The 13918-nt window shown below is 31.8% G+C and overlaps 1 protein-coding gene across 1 annotated transcript in view; it reads left to right on the forward strand.

Moving 5' to 3' along the window:
* LOC113394249 (uncharacterized) overlaps positions 1–13918 on the forward strand; it is a 305225-nt gene that overhangs the window by 2022 nt on the left and 289285 nt on the right. The window lies entirely within an intron of this gene.

The raw sequence follows: 13918 nt of genomic DNA on the forward strand, positions 1-13918 counted from the left end.
TATCAATTTAAAACAAATAATATTATATATGTAAAGAAAAAATGTATTATTCTTTAATTTGAATTCCGCGCATCAACCGTCATCGAACGCGCAGTGACATGACAACTAAATTATAAAAAATATAATTATGAAAAATATTATCAATCTCGTAATTGTATAAAGTAAAGTATAAAGTATCTTGTGATTTAGGAACAGACATTGTTAATAAATAAACATTAAATGTCGTTTCTCTTTTTACAGGTATGTAAATATTATTTTTGTAAAAATTCGTAGGTAAATACAAAATTTTATTTTATTCTTTCTTATTGTTAAATTAAACAAATAAATCTCTTTTTACAGAGAAACTCAATTGTGTTTCATTAACTGTGTCGTCCTAATAAAAAGAATACAAGAAAAAATCTTATAAAACGACATTTATTGTAAAAAAATGGAGTCGTTGAAGTTTACATTTGAAATTAAACCATCAATAGACGGAAAGTCAAACTATATCGCCATAACCGCAATTGCCACAAAAGATGGAAAAGTTTTCGTTATGCCTGAAGAATATCAAGCAGTATCACTTCACAAACATATCCAAACCTCGAAAACCTTCTTTACCGTGAAAAATACATTAAAGAAAAGATATCAAACTAGAAGTGTTTGGATAAAAACAACACAGGATATACTACAAACATATTTTGATGAGGATGGAAACATGATGTTTCAGGATCAATTTTTAGAGGAAACTACCCAAGAACAAATGACTATTGGTAGTAAAAGGTGTTCAGAAGATCCCATAGTGAAAATTTTGGAAACATTTGTTAAAAGTCAACAAGACAAAGAAAAACAAAGTATTAAAAATTTAGCTGACAAGTTTGTGATTGGAAAATTTGATGGTAAAAGTTCGAATGCACACCAGTGGATGGAAGTATTTGAAAAAGAATGTACAAGGTTTAGTATCGTAAAAGAAGAAGAAATAATTGAAATCTTCAGATTATTTCTTGAAAAATCATGCACTGATTGGTATTCTTCCATGATGATGAAACTTAGCTTACATTCCGAGTGGTCAAAATGGAAATCATGTTTTTTGGAAACATATGCTAATAGAGGTTGGACTGCTAGTAAGTATGCTTTATCTTACAAGTACCAATCAGGATCTTTACTAGAATATGCAGTAAAGAAAGAAAAACTTTTACTAGAGGTAAGAAAAACAATAGATGAAGGGACTCTTATTGATATCATTGCTGCCGGCTTACCAGATTTTATAACAGACAAAATCAACAAAGACCAAATCGTAGAAACAAAAAATTTGTTTAGTGAACTTGGAAAATTAGAACATTTAGTTTCAAGAAGAAAATTTATCAAGAAGAAAGAAGATACTAAGCCAGAGAAAAAAAAATGTAGCATTTGTGAAAAATTAAATAAAGGCGTACGCTATCATTCAGAAGATTCTTGCTGGTTTAAAACAAATTCAAATACTGAAAAAGATAAAAAGCAAGTAAAGCTCGTTAATAATTCAGAATTGGAATGTGAATTGCAGTGTGAAGATCCAAAAAACTAATAGTACCGCCATTGATCAAAGTGAAATTAGTACTGAATAAAAATGTTGAAGTGTCTGGAATCTATGACTCTGGGTCTAACGTTTCGTTAATAAATTCTAAATTGTTAAAAATAAAAAATAAGGAAACCAGTCATTGCAACAATACTAATTTAAAAACGATTAATGGCGTTAAAAAGGCAAATGGAGTAATAACACTTGATATAGCCATCTTTGATGTGGAAAAAAAAATGAATGTTTTCGTAATAGACAAGGAAAATTTCGATTATGATTTTTTAGTGGGTCTTGATTGTATAAAAGAATTTTACCTAGTTCAAAACGAAAACTTAAAAATTACGCAGAAATTACCTATAAAAAGAAGTGAAATAGTTTCCAAGGAAACAGACAAAATAGATATAGTCTCTAAAGAGATTAAATATGATAATTTAATAAACTTCAATGAAGACATACTTGAAGAAAAGTTCAAAATTTGCATAAATCATTTAGACTTTCAAAAACAGGCCATGATTGATAAATTAATTTCGAAATATAAGTCTGTGTTTGCAAAGGACAAATATGACATAGGACAGGTAACAGGTTATGAAGCACACATTGATCTACTTATAGAAAAATATTGCTCCAAAAGACCATATCGTTGCACAATAGAAGATAAGAAGGAGATTGAAGATCAAATTGCAAAATTATTGGAAAGAAATATAATAGAAGAATCATATAGCCCATTCGCAGCACCAGTCACATTAGCTTATAAAAGAGATGAAAACAAAAGATCAAGATTGTGCATCGACTTTCGAGACTTAAATAAAATTGTTGTGCCTCAATCACAACCATTCCCTCTTATTGACGACCTAATACTAAAGACGAGAGATTGCAAGTTTTTCTCAACGCTGGACCTAAACTCAGCGTTTTGGTCAATTCCTTTACGTATCACAGATAGACACAAAACTGCGTTTGTGACGCAGGAGGGACACTATCAATGGACCTGTTTGCCATTTGGTTTGAAAACCTCCCCAGCTATATTTCAGAGAATAATGTGTAATATAATACGGAAACACAAGCTTGGAGATTTCGCAGTATGTTTCATAGATGATATTTTAGTTTTCTCAGAAACTTTCTCGGATCATATCAGATATTTGGAAAAACTCTTTGAAGCAATAAAATGCGAAGGCTTAAAACTAAAATTCTCTAAATGCACATTTGCAGCTGATACAGTTAAATACTTGGGTCACATAATACAAAATAATTCAGTCAGACCACTGAAAGATAACTTAATATCAATAAAAAACTTCCCGACTCCTAAAACTCAAAAGAATGTGAGGCAATTTTTGGGAAAAATAAATTTTTATCATAAATATGTGCCAAATATAGCCATTAAATTGGAACCATTGCATAACCTTTTGAGAAAAGGACAAACCTTTGACTGGACTGATGCATGTCAGGAGTCATTTAATGAAATGAAACAAATATTATGTTCTCAACCGATATTAACAATCTTTGACCCAAACCTACCTATTCATATATACACAGATGCTAGTATATTAGGAGTAGGAGCAGTACTAAAACAACCACAAAATAACAATGAAGAAAAACCAGTAGCGTACTTTTCGAAAAAATTGACTGAAGTACAGAAAAGGAAGAAAGCCATCTATCTGGAATGTCTGGCAATTAAGGAATGTGTAAAGTATTGGCAACATCTATTGATAGGTCGGAAATTCACTGTATTTTCTGATCACAAACCATTGGAAAATATGAACATAAGATCTAGAACAGACGAAGAATTAGGAGATCTAACATACTACTTATCACAATATGATTTCGAAATTAAATATTCGCCAGGAAGATACAACATTGAAGCTGATTGTCTAAGCAGAAACCCGGTACTTGGGCCAAATGAAAACTCAGAGGAACAGTTAAAAGTAGTTAATATAATAACACTAGAAGATATTCTAAAAGACCAGGTTAATAATGAATATATACAATGCAGAAAAAACAAGTTAATGAAAAAACAAAATGTTTACTACAAAAAAGTAAGGAAGAAAGAAAAAATTATTATATCAGAGGAATTTAGCATAGATTTCATGAAAAGTGTACATACAGATCTGGGGCATATAGGAATTAAACAAATGCAGAGAATGATTAGCTCAGTGTATACAGCAGAAAATATGACTAAAAACATAAAAAAAATCTGTGAAAGTTGTACAGTATGCTTAAAGAATAAATCAAGAGGACAAATTAAATATGGGTTGATGTCCCACTTGGGTCCCGCCACAAAACCTTTTCAGATATGCTCTATTGATACCATTGGAGGTTTCGGAGGTTCCAGATCAACAAAGAAATATTTACATCTTTTATTAGATCATTTCACCAGGTACGCGTATATTCTAACATCAAGTACTCAAAATGCTAATGACTTCATTAAATTAATAAGAAACTGTACAGAAAGTGATGGTATTGAATTAATACTATCAGACCAATACCCAGGTATCAATTCTAAGGAATTTAAAAGATTTTTGGATGAAAAAAATATTCCCATAATTTTTACAGCAGTGAATTCTCCTTTTTCAAATGGCTTAAATGAGAGATTAAACCAGACATTGGTTAATAAAATCCGGTGCAAGATAAACGAACATGACACTAAAATGGCATGGACGACTATAGCCCACAACTGTGTGCAAAAATACAATGAAACGGAGCATACTATTACTGGATATGCTCCTAAATACCTACTTTATGGTACAGATGTTACGATTTTGCCAAATGAGCTGAAACAGAAGAAGACTGACCATGATTTAATCCAGGCTAGGGAAAAAGCTTTAGAAAATACAATCAAATCACATAATTATAACAAGAAAATTTACGATAAAAATAGAAAACATATAGAGTTCAAAGTCGGTGATATTGTTTTTATAGAAAATGGAAATAAACTGAATCGAAAGAAGCTTGATGAATTGAAACTTGGACCGTACAAAATTTTACAAAAAATTTCAAACTCAATTTACAAAATAAATATTGAACATAAGAGATCAGAGTCCACTTTTTTCCACATTTCAAAGCTAACACCAGCTCCTATCTACGATTAAAGACCGTGCATGAAAAAACATCTTCACCTGACTTTCTTTACGGAGGGGGGGAGATGTAAAGAAAAAATGTATTATTCTTTAATTTGAATTCCGCGCATCAACCGTCATCGAACGCGCAGTGACATGACAACTAAATTATAAAAAATATAATTATGAAAAATATTATCAATCTCGTAATTGTATAAAGTAAAGTATAAAGTATCTTGTGATTTAGGAACAGACATTGTTAATAAATAAACATTAAATGTCGTTTCTCTTTTTACAGGTATGTAAATATTATTTTTGTAAAAATTCGTAGGTAAATACAAAATTTTATTTTATTCTTTCTTATTGTTAAATTAAACAAATAAATCTCTTTTTACAGAGAAACTCAATTGTGTTTCATTAACTGTGTCGTCCTAATAAAAAGAATACAAGAAAAAATCTTATATATATATTAAATCTTTTGTTCTTATGGCATTTGTAAGGTCTTACGTACACATTGGTTTAGCAATCCATTTTGGTAGACATCAAAAAAGTCTTTATCCATATTGTACAAATGAATAACATCTTTGTTCCAAAATTAAAATAAAAAAATCTTGTATTAAAACTTTGAGCGTGACCTTTAATATAGACTCACTGATCGTGTGATCATGTTACAAATGTGTAATTATTCCGTATGAAGGATAAGCCAAGCTAATTGCAAACGGAAAGGGCTATAATAACTTAATACCCTCGGTTGGCAAAGCATTGTCAATACAAATGTTCTGTATATGATAATGTATAATTGTTAACACCGTTCGTTTATAATAAATCTAGTTTGTAAACAGTCGACAAATATTGTAAGCCAAGTGCTCTTTAAATGTGTAATAATAATTATTATATTTAATTTAGTGCATTTTAAATCTAATTAATTATTACAGTATTGATTAAAAAATACAATAAATAGTGTAAACCTTTTTTGTAACCATTTAATAATTTCTTACTTAATCTGTCACGCGTTTCGACGAGTTTGACATTTGGCATCGTTGAAGTTTATGAGGAAGAAGTTCAGAAATGTTGATCCACTTATCACTAAGCACTTAAAATTAATATCTGATGTGGGTAACATTCTAAGTGATACGTCTTTAAATGTGTAAACAACATTATATTAAATAAAAATAAAACATTCATTATTAAAAAATATGCATATATCTATATAAGATTTTAAATTAACATGGTTACTTTTATTACTATCAGTATTTAAAACGGGATATTTACCATGTTTTTTATTTTTATTTGGTGGAGCTCGATATTTCGACATTATTTACGAATGTTTTGTTCACGAGACTGAAGTTTTGCGGTTGATGAATGTTGAATCGAGCTCCAAATAAAAATAAAAAACATGGTAAATATCCCGTTTTAAATATTGACAGTAATGCATATATCTTCCAAATGATGGAGTAACAGTGCAAAAACATTTATTAAAACTATTACTCGTCTTATTAATTCCACCGGTGACAGGAGGGCTGGTTCAGTTTTTTCCCCGAGGATCGGAATCGCGATTCAACGGGTAAATGCTGTTAGCATTCTTCAATGCCACAATTCCAAGCGGTCATTATTAATTGTACAGCAATTATTTTTAATTAATTTTCATTTATATATAATTAACGTAAATATATATAATATATATGTTAATAAATGAAACATTTTTAAGAATTAGTAGACGGATTTTGTCTGTGTATTTTTTATAAAATGGCTGTCTCGTAAGCCGAGACGACAAATGGTTTTACATTCTTATGCAGTCCAGTCACCTGTCCAGCATCACACTCTAGTCCGTTATATATGGCACATATACTTTGGCGCTATATATATTATTATTATAATAAGAAAAATAATATTATAATTAGCTTGGTGGTAGGGCTTTGTGTAAGCCCGTCTGGGTAGGTACCACCCACTCATCAGATATTCTACCGCCAAATAACAGTACTCTGTATTGTTGTGTTCCGGTTAGAAGGGTGAGTGAGCCAGTGTAATCACAGGCACAAGGTACATCTTAGTTCCCAAGGTTGGTGGCGCATAGGTGTTGTAAGTAATGGTTAATATTTCTTACAGCGCCTTTGTCTACGGGCGGTGGTGACCACTTACCATCAGGTGGCCCATATGCTCGTCCGCCAACAAATGCCATAAAAAAGAACTATTGTATTTTATAAGCGAAATTTCTTTTTAGTATTACTCCATATTTATTTGTTAGTTTTCTTTAATTAACAATTCTTTCAATAGCCGATCTCGATGTTTCATAGTTGTCGGATGTCCTGCGTCGGCGATATTTTTTTTTATCGCCATTTCGACCGGATATCGCTCACCTGGGCTGCATTTTTCTTGACATTCGTATTATTTAAAAAGTTAATATTTTTTACGTCAGTTCACTCTACTGTAGTAGAGAACTGGCAGACATTGTGACATAAGGAAAGAGCGTTATGTGGGGGGGCTAAAGGTGACTTTTCCTTTTCTTTCTCTTAGCTTTGTTATATACATATATATATATATATATATATTTACATATATATATATCTCGAATTAAATGCGTATTTAGAAGGATATCTCTTTGAGACTGAGTTCATGTAAATAACTTTTTATATTGATTATGACTTCATGACCGATTATGGCCACAGATAATATAGATATATTATCTGAATAGAAGCCGAACAGTAATAAAAAAAAAATCTTACTAATTACGAACACAGATAACAAATGATTAAATTTATCCCGTAAATATGATAATATGACATTTTTTAAACGATCCACCGTATTGATATTTTTCAATTTTAAAAGGTGAGCGCCTAATGGTTTATATGTCAGGAGAATTTATCAGCAAGCGGTTGATTGACTGTTTCATTACGTTGACTGGATGGACAATATTTTTTGTTAAAAGCACCTTGAACTGCGCAGATAATCACCCTGTATATACATACTGACTATACTAGCTACCTAATCCGATATTACATGGGTTTAATGAAGTATTATTCTTTGATGGAAAACATTTTTAAACATTATTGGTGCGCTTTCGGTATGTGGGTGTTGAGGGGGGGGGGGATTTGTTGTAAAACTGACTCGTATGCCATTGTTGTCTGATCTCCGGTGCCTATTTCTTCTCTCATATGTGCTATATATATTCGATATAATAATGATATATTTATTTTATAATAAATATTTCTTTTATTAATATTAGTAGCTTTAAATAAAACCTGTGAATACTATGCACGATTGTCGATAAAATAACCTTATAATTCATGATTTTATAGAAATATAAATGATAAATTTTCCGGTTAATTTCGGTGTTAGCTTTACATTCAGTTTAATTATGGAATGTATACCGCCAAACTTCAAAATTTCTTATGTGCCTGGAGCTATTTTTCCACTCGTACTGGGGTACTCGTCTATCTTACTTCTGGGCCCAAGTTATTTTCCTTGTATATTCAAATGTCTTCTAAAATTATTTACCCGGGCAAGTACCACATATATAAAATTTTCATTTGTTTTATTTTTATTTGTAAATCGTCTAGTGTTCGACGCTGAAGGAAATAATAATTAATAAACTTTCATGTACCGGATAAAAATGCACCACGAGTGAGTATACACTCGTACTGGAAGAAGCATCTTTCTTAGTTCAGCAGTGGGATTATAAATTATAAGGCGTTATTACCATTACCAATATTAATAACGTTGTAGACGAATTGTAACGATACAACAATAACGATTATTTAGTCTAAATAACGTTTTAAATAACGTTTTATGTTATGTTTATTATGTAACGTTTTAAATAATGATATGTCATATACATTGAGCTAACGTTATCACGTAACGTACCGTAGTCTCTGTGGGAAGCAAAAGAAAATATAAATCGGTCCTCAGTCCTGCCAATTAATTTCCGTAAGCACAGACACGGTATTGTTACAATTTCGTTAAAGATGTGCTTAATAGCCTTCGTTAGTGACTGTACAAAGAATCGAATTTGCGATTCAGCGTGAGAGCCTGATTAAATAGGTACTTCTTAAACGTACTTTAAAGATATAAAGTTTTGTAGGAACATCGTAATATTATGGTCGCGATCTTTATGGTAACTGTTTCTCATCAGTATTCAAGTCGAGTCCAAACCAAAATGTACCAACCCACGTTATAGCAGTTTTTAGAAAAATAAAGTTTTTAGTTTGAAATGAAACTGCTATTATATTTTAACAATGATTTTTGTATTTTATACGTCCTAATCAATTTTTTTTTATGTCACTTATGATCCGTGACGACAAATCAGACACAATCGGAAGGACTTACGGCGCAGGACCAACGGTTTTATATGTTTTCCGAGGCAGTGTATTTGCTTCCAACTTCTTGACTTCGGGCTGCTACTGAGAATTTTTCGACAGAAACATTTTTCGACAAAAATAACTTTTTATTGGCCTGACCTGGGGTTTGTACCCAGAACCTCGGGATCGGTAGCCTTATAACAAGCGACAAGACAAACAATACACAATAAATATATAAATCTTGAAATAATGCTGTTTGGCATAAGAATATACGACAATAGTTTGGAACTAACCGAGACGAGCTTGCCAAAGCCATACAACCAAAATTGTAATGAGTATATTTATTTTGATGAAGTGATCCGATGCCCTATACAAAGCCCTACCATTGAATTAATATATCATTTGTTATTTCTATCACGATGCACAGAGAATCAGAAATTTAAATATAGAAACATTCAATGCATCAATAATCTTATTTTTTCATAAGAGTACTCGATTCCAATAAGCCGCTGTTCTAGATCTCATAATATCATGCCAAAGCTGAGGATGCAACTCTGTCGAAGTAACGGATAAAATGAAATAGGTATGATCGCGTTTATAGCCGGAATAAAATATATAAAATGGTTTATGTGCATCAAGCACGGCTAAAGTTTACAGCTAACAGTGCAAGTTTCTTAGCTTTGACTTCGACACACACATACGTAATTCTCTACAGTATTTTTGACGTGTGTTGTAACTTGATTTATTATGAAAGTAAGTTTAAATTTATACACGTACTAATAAATACACGCATGAAAACACGCTCACACACACATATATATAAAAAAATCGTGATATTGAATCTATTTTATAAATTACTAGCAGCCCGTAACGCCTTCCTACGGGTAAAATTCATAAAATTCAAACAGATAACATTTAACTAACCAACCTCTTCTTAGTGAAAAACGACTACTACTACTGCTAAGTGAATCAGACCAATAGTTTGGAGATTTCGTGACCCTAAGGGTTATATCACATACATAAATATATTTTATAGACCGTGTTAGCCAATATTACAGTTCAATTATTTGACGTTTCGACAGAGCTATACCGTGGTCACAAATTGACTAATCTCACGCTCACATACATCTAGTCGTTGTGAAAAAAAAATGTGTGTGAAAAAATATATGGTCTTGCCATACCGTCAGAAAAGTTATTGAACGTTGTTAATTAACTCTGTGCTATAAATTGTAGGAAACGTTATCAGATATTTTCATATAACGTCACATTGTTTAATATTTTATGTTATTAAACAAATTATCCAGCTCACAAAGTTGATCCAAAATGGTACTTACAACATTTTAAACAATAACGATACGTTCTGTTCAAATCCATTCTCATTAAAAAATAAAATTTAACAAAATAACCGTTTTAAAATTCTAATTGTGTTCAAAAGTTTCTGTGAAAAATCTTTAAGCTAGACGTAATGAGCGATGAATTCCCTTTAAATTTAGAAGTGCAAGTCAGGATGCTTGGTATGTATGAAAAACTCTTGTAGACTACCGTTTAGAAAGAAATTTCAATTTGTTACTGGGATCATCTTAAAAAGGGGCGCAAAGGTCAGCTAGCAAATTCAACGTGCAAAAACTGCTAACCTGTGAAATCTGGACAGAATAATAAATTAACCCTTGTAAGAGAGCGGGGAAATAATTCACAGAAATGAACATTGATTTTTGTATATTTATGATGTAAATAACGTTTATTTTCGCTTAAATGTTTTTCATCTATTCCAGTTCATACCAGCAAATCTGGTAATCGCTAACATGTTAAATCTGGATTTAATATATTATATATAATAATTAGTTAATAGACCGATGAAAAGCGGGAAATAACCGAAATAAATGAACATTGATTTTTCCTTGACTATAGTAGAAACATTTATATCAATAAAGTTGTCAGGCTTCGATCCCGAGACTATAGATTTCAAAGGTGACCGGTCTGTCATGGGGCTACCACTCGTTTTCGTTGAATGGGAATTATTCTAGTACATAAATTACCTTTAACTTGGACTCTTAATATCTTTTTAACGAGGTCCCAGCTGATTCTAATTCTGGTGGTTATTAGACCCTTGGGTCCTTCTTCCACCCCGCCAAAAAACATGAAATCTTCGACTGATGATCTATTTGTTAGTAAAAAAATGGGGACATATTTTGAACGGACGAACTAAAACTTCAATATTTTTATAGTGGTTGTAGATCTATTTGTACTTTAAAGTACATTATAAAGTTGTGTCGTACATACTGTATATGATTGTATGTATCGTCCCTCTTTTTCTTTATTGTGCCGCAGAGGATTTTCAGATTAATCAGAGATTTCTTACGAGTATGATTAGTTTTTTTCTAAATCTTATTTATTTTTATAATCCTTCCAGTAAAGTGTTATTAAAGCATCATTTATATATATTGATGTGTGATTCTGATAGTCAGATACCAAATTAGAATAAATTATTAGTGAGGGTTTAAATGTACGTAAATAAATTAAAAAAAACAGAATTATCAAATTAAGTCACATTTTTAAGTGAAAAATCTGATCAAAATTCCTTATTCCAAGTAGAAGCATTACACTTTCGTTTTATTGTCAAATTTATAACTACTACCGGTTTGGAAAAGAAAATTGCTTAACCAGAGAAGAACCGGCGAGATGAAACTAAGCTGGTTCTTTTTTCAACTTACTTTCTTAAATTATTTAATATAACTAATAATTTAATTAGCCAAGAGGCGTTTTGTTCCAAAGGTTTATCACCTTTGACCTTTACCGTTTGTATAATAATATTCGCGTTCAAGCATTCTTTAACATGTTTTTTTAATTTGGCAACGGAAGAATTTTTAACGCTTTCGGCGCTCCCGTTGTAAAACCGTTTACATTGCCCCACACAAGAGTTACTAATATAAGTTTATTAACATTAAACTACTGTTCTTTTAATTTAAAAAACTAAGATAGATAGAGATATAATCAGCAAATAATACTACATCATGTTTGTTTCTTGCAAGAGTACTTTATATATATGTGGAATAGAAGAGGTCCGACAGTTGATCCTTGAGGGACTCCCCATACTAACTAAGAAAAAAGAAAAAAGGTTTTTAACCTTTTTTCTTTAACGTCAACCCTCTGAATTATATTGTTAAGATACAAAATTCGAAAGGAATCATGTTGGACACAATCAAAAGTTTTGGAAAAGTCACAGAAAATCTTTAAAGTATACTGTGACGTAGTGATTTACGTGAGTTAGGCAGCGTATCCACGAACCCTCACGCGTTACAGATGTATAACGAGTATGGGTAGAAAACTGCTATTTTAGTCACGTTTGGATATTTAGAAATTGGAATGGCGATTAAAATGTATACGTTGCTTATCCGATATGTGCTCTATAATATTTTACGACTGTATATAAATTGTCATGAAGCTTGGTCAAACGGGATAGAAGTTGATGCGACCGGCCCTTAAGGACAAAGTGGAAAGCATAAAAATTCTCCAACGTGCCAAAATCCACGATGATAGATCCAACATTGTCGAAGTTTATTAACAAGCAGCTCAGTTTGCTTAATTCAAACGAATAAAAGTACACAACAAAATGCAAGCAAGAATTTAGGTAATTACAGTCGTACAATTTAATTACAGTAAAAACATCTATACTAATATTATAAATGCGGAAGTCACTCTGTCGGGTAACGACCTTTTCATCCGCTGAACCGAATTAGTATAGAGATGGTGGGAGCCCTGGGAAAGGACATGGGCTACTTTATCCATTCACCTCTCGAGAGAGTAAAATGGGGTGACTTTTGTGTGTTTTAGGTAAAATTTGATCAATTTTGCGCTGGTAAGCCGCAGGTGCAGCGAGTATTATATTTTTATATTTAATTCAATAGAATGAATCAATGTCCACTTTTGAACATATCATTTTTTTTTTCCAAAAAGAGTTACATTCCTGTCTTTTTGCCTTTATCGTGAACATCAAAGCGGCCGATAAAAAATCCGTACAACGGAATATTTTCATTGAAACAACGTGTGCTTATTACGTCTAGTTCTATAGTCTTGCCTCAATTTTCGTATGTTATTTTTCGCGGAATAAGAGACTTTGGTTAAGCCGTTATTTGAGTTTTGCTTATTTTTAATTAAAATGTGATTGAACGGCGGCTTACGGGCCGTGACGCTTGAGGCAAACTTACACAAAAGTTTGACGAATCGAAATTGTTTTTGGAATCCTGATATTTTAATTATACTTCGTTTGTAATATAATTATGAAAATGTAACTTGAATGTAATGCTGTCAGTAAAAGTAACATGTTTTTACTACCCCAGTACACAAAATGATTAATTCGTTATAAAAAAACAATGTTCCAGTCTTTGCAATTTTTGCTATGCTATGCTTGCTATGCTTTGACATATCGCTAGGTCAGTCGGTAATCGGTCTAGTCTACGAAATAGTTGATATATCATACCGATTGGGAGTTTACAGCTGTCCGGTCTTCGCAATGGTCGCTGGTATCTTCCCATAAATCGATTCGATTCAGAGTAGATGCGTCTTCTCATTTCGTATCGTGAATATTGTACAAATTTGTCTAAATAATTTCATGGAACCCGACATCCTAGTTCCAAGCTTGGAAATACCAAATAGCAGACTGGTTCTGTGCCTGAGCTCTTCTCTCCTCTTCTCTTTACGGTCTTGTTAGATTTGCCGTCCCATTAGATAATGGAATTAAGGGAAAATATACTGTAACTGTGCTTACTCCCAAGCTCTTGGGCAATCATTTGTGGTGGTTAGTCTCTTATGTAAGACACATTGGCGAAGTCAATTAGGACATAATTAATTCTGTTGTTCAATCGATTTAATCCAAATAAGGCATGTAAGAAATCGCGCTTGGGCGACTTTTAATTTTCGAATTTTGAGTTTTACATATTCTTGCTTATGGGCTTACAATGTTGTCTTTTTTGATTATTAATTAATAAGTCCTTTGTTTTATTTTTACTGATACATACTCGCTGTACACTAACTTTATCTTTTTT

The sequence above is a fragment of the Vanessa tameamea genome, chromosome 16 (assembly GCF_037043105.1).
Source record: "Vanessa tameamea isolate UH-Manoa-2023 chromosome 16, ilVanTame1 primary haplotype, whole genome shotgun sequence".
NCBI lineage: Eukaryota > Metazoa > Arthropoda > Insecta > Lepidoptera > Nymphalidae > Vanessa > Vanessa tameamea.